Source organism: Prionailurus bengalensis, chromosome X (genome assembly GCF_016509475.1).
Source record: "Prionailurus bengalensis isolate Pbe53 chromosome X, Fcat_Pben_1.1_paternal_pri, whole genome shotgun sequence".
Taxonomy (NCBI): Eukaryota; Metazoa; Chordata; class Mammalia; order Carnivora; family Felidae; genus Prionailurus; species Prionailurus bengalensis.
This window is the reverse complement of record NC_057361.1, coordinates 6382286-6397640: the sequence shown is the minus strand read 5'-3', so window position 1 is coordinate 6397640 and position 15355 is coordinate 6382286. Positions and strand designations below refer to the sequence as shown.

Here is a 15355-nt window from a genome sequence, read left to right as displayed (position 1 = left end):
CATCTCAGGCACATCTCAGGAGCCCTCTGTGCTCTCCCTGCAGGACTCTGATCAGTCATGCTTGTTTATTAGGCAGGATGATTCAAGTGGTGGAGAGCATGGAAAAAGAATCCTCCAGATGGCGAGCTTTCCAGTGCACCTTCGTGAAGGCTTTTGGGAAGCCTCCAACTTCTATGTTATGTTATGTTATGTTATGTTATGTTATGTTATGTTATTGTTAAAGGGATCAACTTCTACTATTTCATGGATGATATGAGACTTTGCACCAAAGATAAACTAATTTACTGCAACTCTTAGCAGCCATAATAGATGGTTGAGGGCATTGGGATTACCCTAAAATCTCTTTAAATTGATAGCTAATGGATGATTGCTTTTTTGGCTGTGAAAAAATGTATCAAAAATGTGATTTATATTTGCAGCTTGGATTTTGGGACGCTCATATAATATGCCTGATGTTAGATAGATGTTCAGGCCGGCATGTAAATGTTAGGCTATTGTGTATGCCTCCCTGGGATAGTGTTGTTCCAGGATAACAACGTATATGCACAATGCTTGTATGACAAGGATTCAGTTGTTCAGGCTAAATATGTACATTTACGTGGGGTCTCTAAAAATCTTTTTCCAATATACACATTTTGTTTCCATTCAGAAATACGTGCCTTGCTTGAGTATTACAAATGTTTTCCAGCCGTGATTTTTGACATACTTTTGAGACAGGATGATCAAAAAATTCACCTGAAAGATGTGTGAGCCCTTGTCATTCCATGGAGCCAAGTAATAATTAGAGGAGTTTGGACCAGTGTTATTTGAACGAGTCTTTCAGAAATTATCAGGAAAGAATCAAGGTTGTGATGAGTTGCATGAATTGGTTCTCCTTCAGTTTTGCTTTATGACATCCTATTTTAAAATACATGACAAGTAGATATTTGCAGTCCAGTGAGTATTTTTTAAATATAATTTATTGTCAAATTGGTTTCCATACAACACCCAGTAGCTCATCCCAATAGGTGGCCTCCTCAATGCCCATCACCCACTTTCCCCTCTCCCCCAACCCGCATCAACCCTCAGTTCGTTCTCAGTATTTAAGAGTATCTTATGGTTTGCCTCCTTCCCTCTCTGTAACTTTCCCACCCCCCCTCCCCCATGGTCTTCTGTTAAGTTTCTCAGGATCCACATAAGAGTGAAAACATATGGTATCTGACTTTCTCTGCCTGACTTATTTCACTTAGCGTAACACTCTCCAGTTCCATCCATGTTGCTACAAATGGCCAGATTCAATTCTTTCTCATTGCCACGTAGTATTCCATTGTATATATAAACCACATCTTCTTTATCCATTCGTCAGTTGATGGACATTTAGGCTCTTTCCGTAATTTGGCTATTGTTGAAAGTGCTACTATAAACACTGGGGTACAAGCGCCCCTATGCATCAGCACTCCCGTATCCGTTGGGTAAACTCCTAGCAGTGCTATTACTGGGTTGTAGGGTAGATCTAGTTTTCACTTTTTGAGGAACCTCCACACTGTTTTCCAGAGCATGCAGTCCAGTCAATATTTAGGGTTACATGTCTTCATGTAGAATTTAGCCCTGACAGGCAATTATGCCCCTCTCCTGGGTGCATGTGTGGCTCCATCACTTTGTAACTTATTTTTACAGAGATGTGTCCATATTCTTTGAAATTGTATGTCCCCTCCTGATTATTCCCTTATCTATCCTATTGCATGTTGCCTCTGTGAGGTTCTTGTGAGCAGCTTTGCCTCAGTGCACAAAGCGGAAAATAACTAGAAGGTTTCTTCTTGGCTTTGGTTTTCAGGAGCCAAACATCCTAGGGAAGATAGAGGATGCTTTCTAGACAGAAAATTTAGGGAAGTTTGTGGCTTGAGGGGAGATGGTTCTCCCAAGAAACTAGAAAATATTTGATGGTGCCCGAGAGGGAGAGAAAAGGAGGTGTGCATACGAGTGCTTTCCAGGAGGGACCCGTCTCTGCCTGCCCAGACCTCCCAGAGAGGCATATGACTGAGTGGGGAGTCTGGTGGAGGGAACCTTTGAAGGCTCTGTACAAACTTTGGTGACCTGCCAACCTCAAGAAGAACAAGAACATCTGGCAAAATACCTCCTTCAGCTATGGCCATTGTTAGGTCTCTAGGCAAGGTTCTGACACCAGGGAGCGAGGCAGCTTCTGGGAGCCCAGAGTGCTGGAGGGACTTGGGGATTTAAGATTTTCATGCGGGTCTTGGTAGACATCCCCCACTCTGTCTCAGAGTCCCATTCTTTTCTCATTAAAGGTCTGCCTCTGACTTCGATGTCAGGCTGCGTGTTCGGTGTCTTTTGCATCTCTACCATTCGAAACATGAAAACTTGGACTCTATTTTCAATATAATCTGCCCTGTGGTTGTTGAAGATGTACCTTAAATTGGTGGATGGCTACCCTGAGCATATTTCTTGCAAAGCTGCTGATGCCATCCAGAGAATTCCTCCTGCACTTATTCCTTGTCACCACTATTGTCACCTTCCCAAACCTCACTTTCCACCTATGCCTCTTCGTCATTAACCACAGGTGCAGTGTGAGTCGCTGTGATGCCCGCACATGCCAGGAACAACCACTATCCTATGTGTGGCCAGTGATCAGGCCCCCGTTTCTCTGAGGGTCTGCTTTCTGGGGCCCACTGTTGGTACCAACCATCTTAGGTCAGATTCTCTAGGAAGTACAGACTAGCAAATCGCTTATGAGAAAAATTTTGTTAGGAGAGAAATCCTAGGGGCACAGAGACCAGGGAAAGTGGAATGTGGGGGCAGAATAATGGCCTCCTCAGAGATGCCCTGAAACTGTGAATATGTTTATCTTACATGCAAAGGGGAATTAAGGATGCCCCATGCAGCATGAGGCAAGGGAAACTGTGCTCATAGGAAGTGAGCCGGAGACTGCCCCCCACCCCGCATTGGTCACTGCAGTGGTGGCCACACCAGTAAATGGCTGACAGCCTTAGGGACAGATGAGGCCAAGAGGGCCTGAGCTCATAAGGCATGCCATCTGTATCCAGAAGAGGAAAGGGAAGATGTTAGATGTTGTAGACCAGGTCTGTAAATGATGTTAATCTTGGGTCCCTCCAGGGGAGTTTTCACAAGCATGTACTTCAGGGAGAAACAATCACTGTTCTCTTTAAAAACACCTTAATTTCTGAAGAATTCTTTTCTTTTTAAAATTGCTTTTATATTTACAGCCTCCCTCTTTTCCATAAATACTGGTGTGGCAGTGGATGAGGTGGAGCCGTAATTTTAAGACTTTCTTCTGTGTTCTTTTTCTCCAACTTGCCTTCCTTCAGCTGGTGATTTGTAGCTCTGGCTCGGTCCCCAGGGAGCTGAATCATGGTGCTTTTGCTAACGATGCCTCATGCGGATACCACGTGCTCCCTCTTCGCCCAGAATGCCTACCTCGGGATTTGGGATCTCCGACTACACTGGACAACCTTGCCTATAACTCCATGGCCCCTGACCCTGGCCTCCAGATGTGGGACCTCCGTGTTCTTCACCATCTGCTTTTACTCCAGATCTTCAGGTATTCCGCTGCATTCCAACCTCTGTATGATGGCTCCTTTTCTGGATCATTTGGGCCATTATTGTGATGATTATTTTTTCTTTTTAACTAAACGTCTCGCTGTAAAATGAGACATATGCACAGAAAACCACACAAAAAGTGCACACACAAGATTATATGGCAAGCGCCCTTATAAATATGACACATGTCATAGAACATCCAGGGGCACTAGCAGCTCTGGTATGTGTCTCTTTCCACTTATACCCGTTCTGTTCCCCCCCCCCCTCCATGGATGGATGCATGGTGCTAACTTTTATAGTGATTACTGTCTTCAATTTCTGTCTAGTTCTGTCCCCCCCAGATATGCATCCTTAGACATGACAGTTCTTGTCTACTTTTATAATTTGGTGTCTTTTAAATTGCTTTGAATCTACAATTTTCTCCTCTACTCCTTTTTGCCATTGCTGTTCCTTACACTCTACCTGCCAGGGAACCTGGGTTGTTGGACCCGTTGCATTTCCCAAAGTCTGGATGTGGCCGATAGCTTTACTCATAGTGAAGATTAGTATTTTCCTCCATTGTCTGTATTTCCTGCAGCTGGATACAGAGACTGATGAGACCCACATTCGGTCTGTTTGGCAAGACTATATGTGCTATTGAGTTCTATTCTCAGAAGCCACAATGATATCTGACTTTGATTGATTTTGTGTGTGTGTGTGTGGGGGGGGAGGTGGAAGCAGATGTTAACATGCCAAGTCCGTTCATTTTTTCATTTATTGCCCATAGAAACATCATAAAGAGTGCCTTGTTCTCATCTATCCTCTGATTGCACAGCAGTATAGCTCATATAGGAAGGGCAGGATAAATGCTCAATTCTTCAGCTTTATCAGTTTTCAAGGTCATGGATTGTTTTCTTAAAACCATCAGAAAGTGATCAATTAATTTTTAAAAATTTAACTGTGAACTCCTGGTTTTAAACAGATAAGTTTCCATCCTTTGCCATCTTCATCCTTACTCTGGTTCATGTTGTCTCATTTATGGCTGGTGAGAGCCTCTTCCTGTTGACTCTTGCCTCACCTTGACCTCCCTCACTGTCATCAATGGCTTTCTTGATATTGGCTGTGATATGAGATCTTTGAAGTCATATTGTAAGGTTTGCTCTCTCCCTTTCAACTCTCAACATGTTTTTGTAGAGAAGGAATTCTGTATTGAGGGGCACCTGGGTGGCTCAGTCGGTTAAGTGTCTGACTTCGGCTCAGGTCATGATCTCATGGTTTGTGGGTTCGAGCCCTGTGTCAGGCTCTATGCTGACAGTTGGGAGCCTGAAGCCTGTTTTGGCTTCTGTGTCTCCCTCTCTGTCTGCCCCTCCCCCTCTCACTCTCTGTCTCTGTCTCTCAAAAATAAATAAACATTAAAAAAAAAAGAAAGAAATTCTCTATTGAATGTTTACCAGGAGCCTTATGTTGATACCAGCTTTGGTGATCTTCCTTGAGTATCTTAATTCTATTACTCTAGTTTTATTGGAATAAAGCCTTGCTGTCAAAGTCTGTTTTTATTTCCATTATATGTCACTTTCTGTTTTATTTTTCCTGTAAACCTATAGGATTCTTTTCTTTTTCTTCAAAATACAGCAATTTTATAGGATAGTATCTTCAGTTGGTTATTCAGAGTCAGTATTTTCAGGGATATTCCTTGCTGTTTTAATACGTCATTTCAAATCTTTATTGTGAAAAATTTCCTTGAATTATGATTTCTAGTATTTGTTGCCTTGTTTTGGCTTTCTTCTTCAGGGGTTTTTATTGTCAACATTGTTGGATCTTCTTTGCTATTTAAATATTTGTCACATTTGGTCAAATCCTTTTATCTCTTCAAATTTTTTGAGTTTGAAAATTTCATTTTTACCCTTTATTTCTTACAAGTCATTATTTATTTGTTTATTCTCTTGTGTTTTTTCCATTTTTTCCTTTACTTCTGAAAAATGTTTTTCTTACTGGTAGTTGTCTTGAGTTCTGTCATCTGCTTTCTGAGAGGTTTTGTTTCTGACTTGTGTTGTACTTTCATGTTTTGTGCCATTTTTATTAGTGTCTTCTAGCTCTTTGTCAGGTCGCAAATTGTAGTTTTCAAGTGTTTATAAGGACGTATTTGCTGTCCTGCTTTGCTTGTCTGTGGGAATGTTATTCTCCATATTCTCCTTCCTTATAATCAATTTAAATCAAATTTACTTATGATCCTTTTTTGTTATTCATTTTCACATGAAATTAGTTTTCCTCAACTTTTAAAAGTAGCTGTAATTCAGAATAGTTTATAACTTCGTAGATCTCCCTGTCCTGTTGTTATTATGTCAATTAAAGAAAATTATGAGTTCGCTGGTCACTCTTTTCTGTCTCTATTAGCACTGTCCTGCTGAATTTGGAGTCCACTCCCTGTGTGGGGGCCCTGGCCTGAAGGGAGGGAACCTGGTGGGTCAGCTTCAAGAGTGTGTGTGGGCCAGGCTGCCCCAGCCCCTTCACACTTGCATGGAGATCTTGCACTCATTTGTTACCGAGTCGAACAGCACTTTCCTCAATTCCAGCTGCTTTTCTCAAATTGGCCCACCATGCTTGCTAGGGAAAATCTACTGGCTCTGTTGGGTTTCTTCTGTTTCTAGGTCTGCCAGAATCCCTGATGTTTTCCTTGGCTTCCTCCCACAAAGACAGTGATGCTCAGGCCTTGTAGTTTGTGGTTCATGGATATATGGTGTCCCTGGAGTTTGCAGTGAATACACGCGTGGTTTTGCTGTCTGGTTGTTCTGTCCATTTTTACGTACAGATTTGGGGAAATTCAGTAATTATGCCACTGAGGCAACCTCTTCCCCCAAATGTGATCGGGACATTATTAAGTAGGTGACTGTGCATGGATTTAATGAACAAGGTCAGTCCCAGAGCCTTAACAAAATCAGTTCAACCCTTACCCCCAGGCAGGCATTGCAATCCTTGTTACAATCTAGGAAAAGCAAGCCCTGAACACAGGCAAAGTAAGAATAGCTAGAGCAGGCAGTGACCTCAGTGTTTGTGTAAATGAGTGTAGAAGAAGGGGCGTGTGGGGGCCTTCAACTGATTAACAAACACAACGCTTAAAGAAAGAAACAATCCAGGAGCACAAACTCGGCTCAGCACTGTCCTGGAAGCCAGAGCTGAATGGATGAAGAACTCAAGGTTTATGCCTGCCATGCGCTGTCAGTCTGAAGAGAGAAGAGAATCTGGAGTCAGAAGGAGTCATCAATGTTAAGCAATAGAAGAAACTATTTTCTCCAGATTACAATGGGGAAAAACAATAGAAAACAAAAAAACAAAAACAACCCAGAGCCCTGTGCTGGGAATTTAATTAAATCCTTACCGGAGCTGTATTTTTCAGTGTGTCTCTTGGTGTGATGAAAGGTAGAGGGTTTAAGGGACTTGTGGCTCAGAAGTTGACATCCTTTTTCTTTCCAGCCAGCCCAGACAGGCGGGAAAGGAAGAAAACTATGCACTGTGGTCTACAAAACTGCTCCTGGAAATGATTCTTCCTTTCATTGTTGGCTCACACCCTGTTTCAGAAAATGAAATGCGCTTGTGTGCATGTGTGGGTATGTGTTTCTGGCGGTGGTATTTGGTGTAATTGTCCATAGGAGAATCTGGAAAATAAGTTGCCATAGCCTGTCCCACATGAATGGGTAGGTTGGGGATCTCAGACAGTCTTTGGAGGTGACTTTCATGCAGAGATGCAATGAACTAAAGAGTTGGTCTGGGTGATCTGCCTCTATTATTTCAGAGAGGGTGTGGTGCAGGGCCGAGCTGGTGCTTCTCCTCCGGGTGTGCTTTGTGGGTGATTGGCATTTAGGGGAGCATGGATCGAAGTATAGAAGGAGTCTTGGGGCGCCTGGGTGGCTCAGTCGGTTGAGCGTCCGACTTCGGCTCAGGTCACGATCTCGCGGTCCGTGAGTTCGAGCCCCGCGTCGGGCTCTGGGCCGATGGCTCAGAGCCTGGAGCCTGCTTCCGATTCTGTGTCTCCCTCTCTCTCTGCCCCTCCCCCGTTCATGCTCTGTCTCTCTCTGTCTCAAAAATAAATAAAACGTTAAAAAAAAATTAAAAAAAAAAAAAAAGAAGGAGTCTTGAATTTGGTATCTCGGCATGGTCGTTCAGAGTCCGTTCTCTTAGCTATGCAAGACTGCAACATTTAGCACAAATACATCCCATGGACTTGCTTGGCACTGAAAAATATTCATTTGGCAAAGTTTTCAGCGTTTGGGTGTTCCTGTGCTTAGGTAAGAGTAATTGCCTATCTACTCTTAGCCTTCTGCCTTAGCTCCTATTTCTCTAGGTAGATAAACAGGGGAAGAAACGACATGAGGGCAGAAGGGGAATGAGAGAAAGAAGGGAAATGACATGATTGATGACATTGGTGGGGAAAACCTTTCCCCAAAGACTCATTTTTGTGGCTAGTTTAAGTGATATGTGGAAGGTTTACTCAAAAGACAGTTTTATTTAGGGAATGAGATTCTCCCTCTGTTATCTAATTAGCCAGGTTATACACCATCTGTTTTTTGTGAATCTGGTTGCATTAAAAATCAGCCAGTTTTTTTTTAAACTCTTTAACCTGTTTCAGAGGAACAAACATTAGAACAAAACATTTAGGGAAAACATAGATGAAAAGTTAATGCTTGAGATTTGGCAAACTTGGATGCACTTTATGGAAATAGCCTGAGTGTAACAATACAGAATAAATAAAGAAATGCTCACTGAAGTATATGCACACTTATTTGCTCATTTACAGATTTGCAGATTGTCCTTATAACCTTTTTGAAGAAGGCAAAGATACATGTAGGTAGTGTTCAGGTATCGATAAAGTCAAAGGCTTGGTATGATCTGACAACATTCAATACATTACAAAAAGTGCAAACACTTTACAAGGTTGCTTTGGATTTATGTATTTGTTGAAATGTGTGTATGTGTGTGTGTGTGTATGTGTGTGTGTGTGTGTGTTGTTCTAGGCTAGCATACTCTGGGCCTGCATTTTAATAATGAAGTTTGGGGCACCTGGGTGGCTCAGTCAGTCGAGCATCCGACTTCGGCTCAGGTCATGATCTCGCAGTTTGTGGGTTCGAGCCCCGCATCGGGGTCTGTGCTGACAGCTCAGAGCCTGGAGCCTGTTTCAGATTCTGTGTCTCCCTGTCTCTCTGCCCCTTCCCCCCTCATGCTCTGTCTCTGTCTGTCTCTCAAAAATGAATAAACGTTAAAAAAAGTTAAAAAAATAATGAAGTTTTCTATTTAGGTGGAAACTGCCATTCAAGTATCTAGAGCTATTTTCAGGAACATGTGGTTGTCCTGAAGGCAGTGGGAAACATCTATTTTATATACAGGAAAGATAGAGGCGAGGAGACGGTGAGGTTAGAAGTATGCATGGCTTGCGTTTTCTCTCTGAAAGAACGGTGTCAGCAAGTTTTCTAAAGATCATTTTAAAACCGCTTTTTACTGGACACCTATGATGTGCCAGGGACTATACTATATTCTCAACTGCTATTGATCTGCTCTCTCATAACCCCTCCGAAACGAGGAATCGGGAAAATGTTCTGGGAAGGAGATTTAGAGGAAATATTCCCTCAAACAGTGCTCCAGTCGTCATTTGGAAATGCTGTTTCCCAAGCAAAAGAACACATAGTCCTACAGGGAATGCTTTGCACAGTTAGTGGGAACAATACATCATTGTTCTTGAGTTGTTCCTATGTGAGAGGCCCAATGACTTTCATGCATAACGAGGCCTTATTGCTCAATTACGTAGAACTAATTATGTGGAATCCATTCCACTACCACACTCCAGTGTTATGCAGCACAGTACTGGGGAGAACAAGAGTTAAATTGAGAGAGAAGTATTTTATAATGGCAACAGAATGAGGGAGAGGTGGTTTCTGACCAATTATACTGAGATCAGTCATCACATCATGAGAATAAACATTTCACTAGCACTCATGCTTCTTTCCCTCACTTGGGGAAGGTTGTAGGAAAGTCACATTTTTAAATGCTACAAGGATAAATATATTGACTTGAAAACAATTCCTGTGTGATCTAACTGAAACTGTTACTGGATTCTGGGGCACTTTACTCAAATTCAGTTTAAAATATGTGAGGTCCACGGGGCACCTGCGTGGCTCAGTTGGGTAAGCAACCAACTCTTGGTTTTGGTTAGGTCATGATCTCGTGGTTCATGGGTTTGAGCCGTGTGTCTGGCTCTGTGCTGACAGTGCACAGCCCGCTTGGGATTCTTTCTCCCTCTCTTTCTGCACCCCCTCCCCAAATAAATAATGTTACAAAAAATAAAATATGTGAGGTCCAGCAAGACAGTCTTTTTAGGGGAGAGAGGGCAAGGTGATGTCCTGGAAGACTTCTGCCAGTAGGATTTGATTTCAGTGTTTTTGCTAAAATGCCTCATTTTTGTTTCTGTTACTGACCTTTCCACAAAGCTCCCTGGGAGAGCCCTACAGCTGACTGTCAAGGGTGAAGTTAACTTATTGGAGATAATGGTTATTATGGCTTTACACTGGCTACGAGGACCCTTCTCCCCACTGTCTCAGATTCTGTCTTCTTTCCCCTTCCTCTGCCTTTGATCTTATGGAGAAGCTTTGAAGCTGCTGTCATCTTTGATTTTGACGTGCTGTTCTTGAGTCATTTTTTGATTCCTTGGAAAAGGCAAAAAGGCTTGTGTTCTTTTGTGCCTGTTTTTCTTTTCTTCTGGAAAGTTTACATCCAGTTGTCTTAATGCTGATCTCTCCCACACAGCGTGGGGAAAGCTCACTTTGAAGGTTGTGTGAGCCCCATGTGCGAGGGGGATTCATGGATGTGTGAAAGAAATTGGGCCCCATGTGAGTTCTTTCTCCATAGGTTTGATCTCTCTGTCTCTCGTCTCCATATCTTTCATCTCTCTTTGTTTTTCTCTGTCTCTGTGTCTCTCCCTTCCTAGTGGCCTCCCTTGCCCCCAACACTGTTTTTTTTTTTTTTTTTTGGTATTAAAAAAATCCCAATCCACTTTAAAAATGCAAGCATCAATTACCATATTATCTCAGGAGACTGAAGAATGTTCTGTTGTGGTAGCAGATATGTGACAGATTGAAACCAGTTTGGAAAGAGGTGCTAACATGAGGCTTCTAAGTGGTCAGGTAGGTTGGCATTTGGGGTGTGGGCAGCTCTGTGTTACATTGATTTCATTTTCAGAGTAGTAGAACTTATAATGTGGGTTATTATCAAAGACCTACAAATAGTGTTCTGAGGCAAATCCTATTTTCTTTCTTTTTTTTTTTTTTTAAATTTTTTTTTAACGTTTTTATTTATTTTTGGGACAGAGAGAGACAGAGCATGAACGGGGGAGGGGCAGAGAGAGAGAGGGAGACACGGAATCGGAAACAGGCTCCAGGCTCCGAGCCATCAGCCCAGAGCCTGACGCGGGGCTCGAACTCACGGACCGCGAGATCATGACCTGGCTGAAGTCGGACGCTTAACCGACTGCGCCACCCAGCCGCCCCCCAATCCTATTTTCTAAACAACATAGTTTTTCTTGAAATCTAACTGTGTACACAAGCCGGGAGAATAAACCCTGCTAACCCTCGGTCATATTTGGACCATGGGCCCCACTCTGTTGATCCACACACTAAGGGAAACTGTACTTGGAGGGCAGGGGATTATTATTCATAGTAGTAAATATAATAATACTTATTATTATAAGGGTAATAATTATTGAAATAATATTATATTGTGACATTATTTTAATAACCTTTATAGTGCTAATCACATGCCATGTATTATTATAAGCATTTGACATTCATTATTTAGAGAGTTAATCAACCATCACCATAATCTACTTTTAGAACAATTTTATCATCCCTAAGATAGAAACTGCATACCCATTAGCCATCACCTCCCCCATCTCACCGTTCTTCTAGGCCCCTGGCAACCACTAATCTACTTTCCGTCTCTCTGGATTTGACTGTTCTGCACATTTTGTATAAACAGAATCATATAATCTTTGTTCCTGTGTGTCTGGCTTCTTCCCTCAGCATCGTGTTTCCAAGGTTCATCCGTGTTGTAGCTTGTCAGCACCTCACTCCTGTTTCTTAACGACTAGCATTCCATTGTGTGGACAGACCCCATTTTGTTTATCCATTCAGTAGTTGATGACTGTTTGGTCGGCCCTTATGAATCATGCAGCCGTGAGCATTTGTGTTCGAGCTCTTGTGTGGACATGTTTGCATTGTTCTTGGGTGTGTACCTAGGAGTGGGACTGTTGGGTCACATGGTAACTCTGTGTCTGACTTTTTGTGGAGCTGCCAGACCGTTTTCCGCAGCAGCTGCACCCTTCTACATTCGCACCAGTAGCAATACAGGAGGGCTCCGATTTCTACACATCTCCACCAACACGTAGCCTCATGAGGTGCTCGTTGGTTTGAGAATATGTGACAGGTGACTGAGTTGGAGGGGGAATTCAGTCAAGTGTTTGTTTCAGTGTTCCTCAGGGAAGGAGTGGTGGCTTTGGCAGATAAAAGGACACCGTGGGCTGGGACCCGAATCACACGTACGCTTGCAGTGAACCCTAACCTCTTAGCATCTGTAGCCGTTGTATAATGGATTATGTGTAAACATAAGCTGTGCCTAAAAGGATTAAAGTTATGTTCCCTCAAAGCTCCTAGGTACATATTTTGGGGAGTGTAAGCCTTCTTTTCATTTGTATCATTTTATGTAATTACAGATAGAATAAAATAAGACGCAGTGGCCCACATTATTAAAATTTAAGAACGAGGAGCGCCTGGGTGGCTCCGTCGGTTAAGCATCCAACTTCAGCTCAGGTCATGATCTTGCAGTTCGTGAGTTCGAGCCCCACGTCCAGCTCTGCACGTTGGGCTGTGTGCTGACAGCTCAGAGCCTGGAGCCTGCTTCAGATTCTGTGTCTCCCTCTCTCTCTCTCTCTGCCCCTTCCCCGCCCATGCTCTGCCTCTCTCTGTCTCTCAAAAATGAATAAAGTTAAAAAATTTTTTTAAATTTAAGAATGAATATAATAAAGCTGACCAATAATGGGGATTTTTAGGAGAAACTGAATATAACATGGTGAGCATGAATAAGACAAAAGTCAGTTGTCAGGACAGCAGAGTTCTGCCTGCAGCCTGGCCTCTATTACTTTATAATCCTGGGTTGGTCAGTGATTTTTCCTGCCTCTGCTTTCCTGTCTGTAAATAGGGTACCAGCTTCTTTCCTTTCCTATTTTTCAGAGTTATTGGTTGGAACATGAGACAGCGTATCTGGATGTACTTTCAGAAAGGTGTGGAAGTTTGAAAGTGCCCTGTGAAATCAGATAGATGCTAACAGTCGTCTAACCACCCTCTGTTTTCTATTCTACGCTGACCCTTCTTTTGTGTGACTGTTGTTCTTGTGACTTAGCCACATGTGACTCTAAGACACGCTGGGCAGTGTAGTCTGACTGTATCTGCAGAGAGAAGAGTGAATAGCTTTAGGGACCAGGCAGCCTTAGAGACGACAAAGACACGCATGGATGGAACAGTGGAAGCGTCTGGCTAGGAACTCTCCTACACCACCAAGTTCAAAAGCAGCTCATCAGTGACAGTTTCAGAGTACAGGGAGAAAATGTGGATGGGTTGGCCAAAGGCATGATCTGGGCTGCCCTAACACCGTGATGGAGGCTGTGAATGTCACGGTGGGCAGAGGGAGCGAAAGCTTTCCTCCTGGCATCCGGGAAGTGTTGGGTGGTTTTGCCCGGCCAAAGCTCTCTCCACCCATCACCCCCTCCACACACTCGCATTTATGAGATGGAAGGGCCAGGGCAAGGCCATCATAGGAGGCTCACAGCTGGAAATGAGGACTTCCAGACTCAGGCTGACACAGTCCCGCTAGTGGTGTGGCTCCAGGGAACATCTTCTCTACATTTGGGGTATGTAACCCACTCCCAGACAGTCTTGCTCTGAGATTGTGGGAGATTTCTTTCCCCTTAGGTGAGCTCAGATGTGATGCTCACGCTGAGACTTAATTACCCTTTACCTTTCAAATCCCTTAAAATAGTCACTATTTGCAGAGTGCACCCACGTTCTGTTAAACGCACCGATCATTCTCTCCAGCAAGCCTAATACGAGTGTGGTCTCTTTCTTTGTAGCTCTCACGTGGCCCACCTGGTTCCAGTCCTCACTGTCTCTGGTCCTGTTGTGGTGCTCAGGATGGATCTGGGTCTGAAGGATTTTGGTTTCACACACTGGGGCCTCTGACTCATGGAGTCACACTTTAATTGACCTGTTCTTAAACTGAACTTCCTCACTGTAACAGTAATAGTGCGGTAGGTGCTCGTCTACTTTCCCACTGCTTTCTGTGTCTTCTTGGATTACCTGACGCTAGTTACTTGATCTCTAGGGTCTTGGCAAGGAAGACTTTCCTTTTCCTGTTACTTTAGTTTCTTCTTTGGGACGAACACAACAAGAGTGTCTGCATAAGTCAACAGGATAAGATAACTGGGCTCTTTGTCAAGGTCCCCTCCCATAGCCGTTTTGCAACAGGTTATGTGGTCAAGTGGCATGAATCCTGCCAGGTCCCCGGGCAGCTGCAAGGGAAGGATTCAGGGGTTATGTTCCATGCTCTATTCTGAGAATGGATTCTGTGTTGCACTCCATGGTGGAAACAGCCTTTTGGACTGGTGCCAATCTACATGTGATGGAGAAGGACTGAGCTCTGTGCCCAGAGTAATGGCAGATACTCTTGTTGCCTTGTCGTCATGCCTTTCAAACATTTAATGCTGTTTTTCATTCTGAGGCTGCTCTTACTCTCCCAGTACAGTGGCTCTGTCCTAAATGCCCAAAGGACTTTGACTCCTCTCATACCTTACTGGGGACCACCACATGCTAGTTAACCTGACCCCTTTAATCGTTACAAGCCAGGAACCCAGACATTTTGACCACCAGGAAAACAAGTCAGCACTTCATGGCATCATGATAGGGGATGGGGGGCATTTCCTCAATCTGAATTTGATGTCATCATAAAGCCCAGGGTTATGTATGAGGATGTACCGGGAGCAGGAGAAGTCCCTGGCAAAGAGCCAGTTGACCTTGTCAACCTTTCCTGTAGCACTTGAGTGCCATGAAGAGAATTCTTGAAGTGTCTCCAATCTTGTCGCATTCCACAGAGGACTGCCGGAAGGGCACCTCTAAGTCATTGCCAAGATGCTTGGAAGCATTTCAGGTGTATTCTGGGGCCAAGTGCCTCTTCTCAACTAGAGATATTCCTGCCACTTTCACATATAGATTCATTTGGTTCCAAATTTTATTCTAGTGATATCATAATTAAATATGATTATTTTATTCTTTAGAAACATAAGAATGACCTTTAAATATTTATGATATTATTGGAGTTGGTGCCTCATAATAAATATGACAGTGCTTTTGACTGAAAGCTGTATGTCAATGAATATTTAATAATTTCAAGGTGTGATTCAAGAATGGTCATTTGTTGATGCCCTTTTGGTTTGTGTTCCCTTGGAAAGTGACCCTGAGATGAAGATTTATTGCAAGTAGATTATTGGGGGGCTGGTACTCTCAGAAAACAATGGAAGGGCATGAAGAAGCAAGAGAGAGAGTGGAGGGCACCCACAAAATGGTGTCATGAAGCCAGGTTGTACTGAGGGTAACTGGTGCTTAATGCCCCATTGGAATTCCAGGAGGCAGTGTAGGACATGCATCTACCTGAGGAGCAAAGGAGTTGGGGTATTTATACACCACCTTGCACCCCTCATTGGTGGTGGGCTATTGGGAGTGGAACTTGACTT

General features: G+C 43.3%; 1 long non-coding RNA gene across 1 annotated transcript in view; it reads left to right on the top strand.

The window, feature by feature from the left end:
- LOC122477603 overlaps window positions 1–15355 on the top strand; it is a 363494-nt gene that overhangs the window by 104062 nt on the left and 244077 nt on the right. Inside the window, exon 2 of the long non-coding RNA XR_006295735.1 lies at window positions 3324–3556. This is a non-coding gene — a long non-coding RNA (uncharacterized LOC122477603). The remainder of the gene's footprint in view (window positions 1–3323; window positions 3557–15355) is intronic.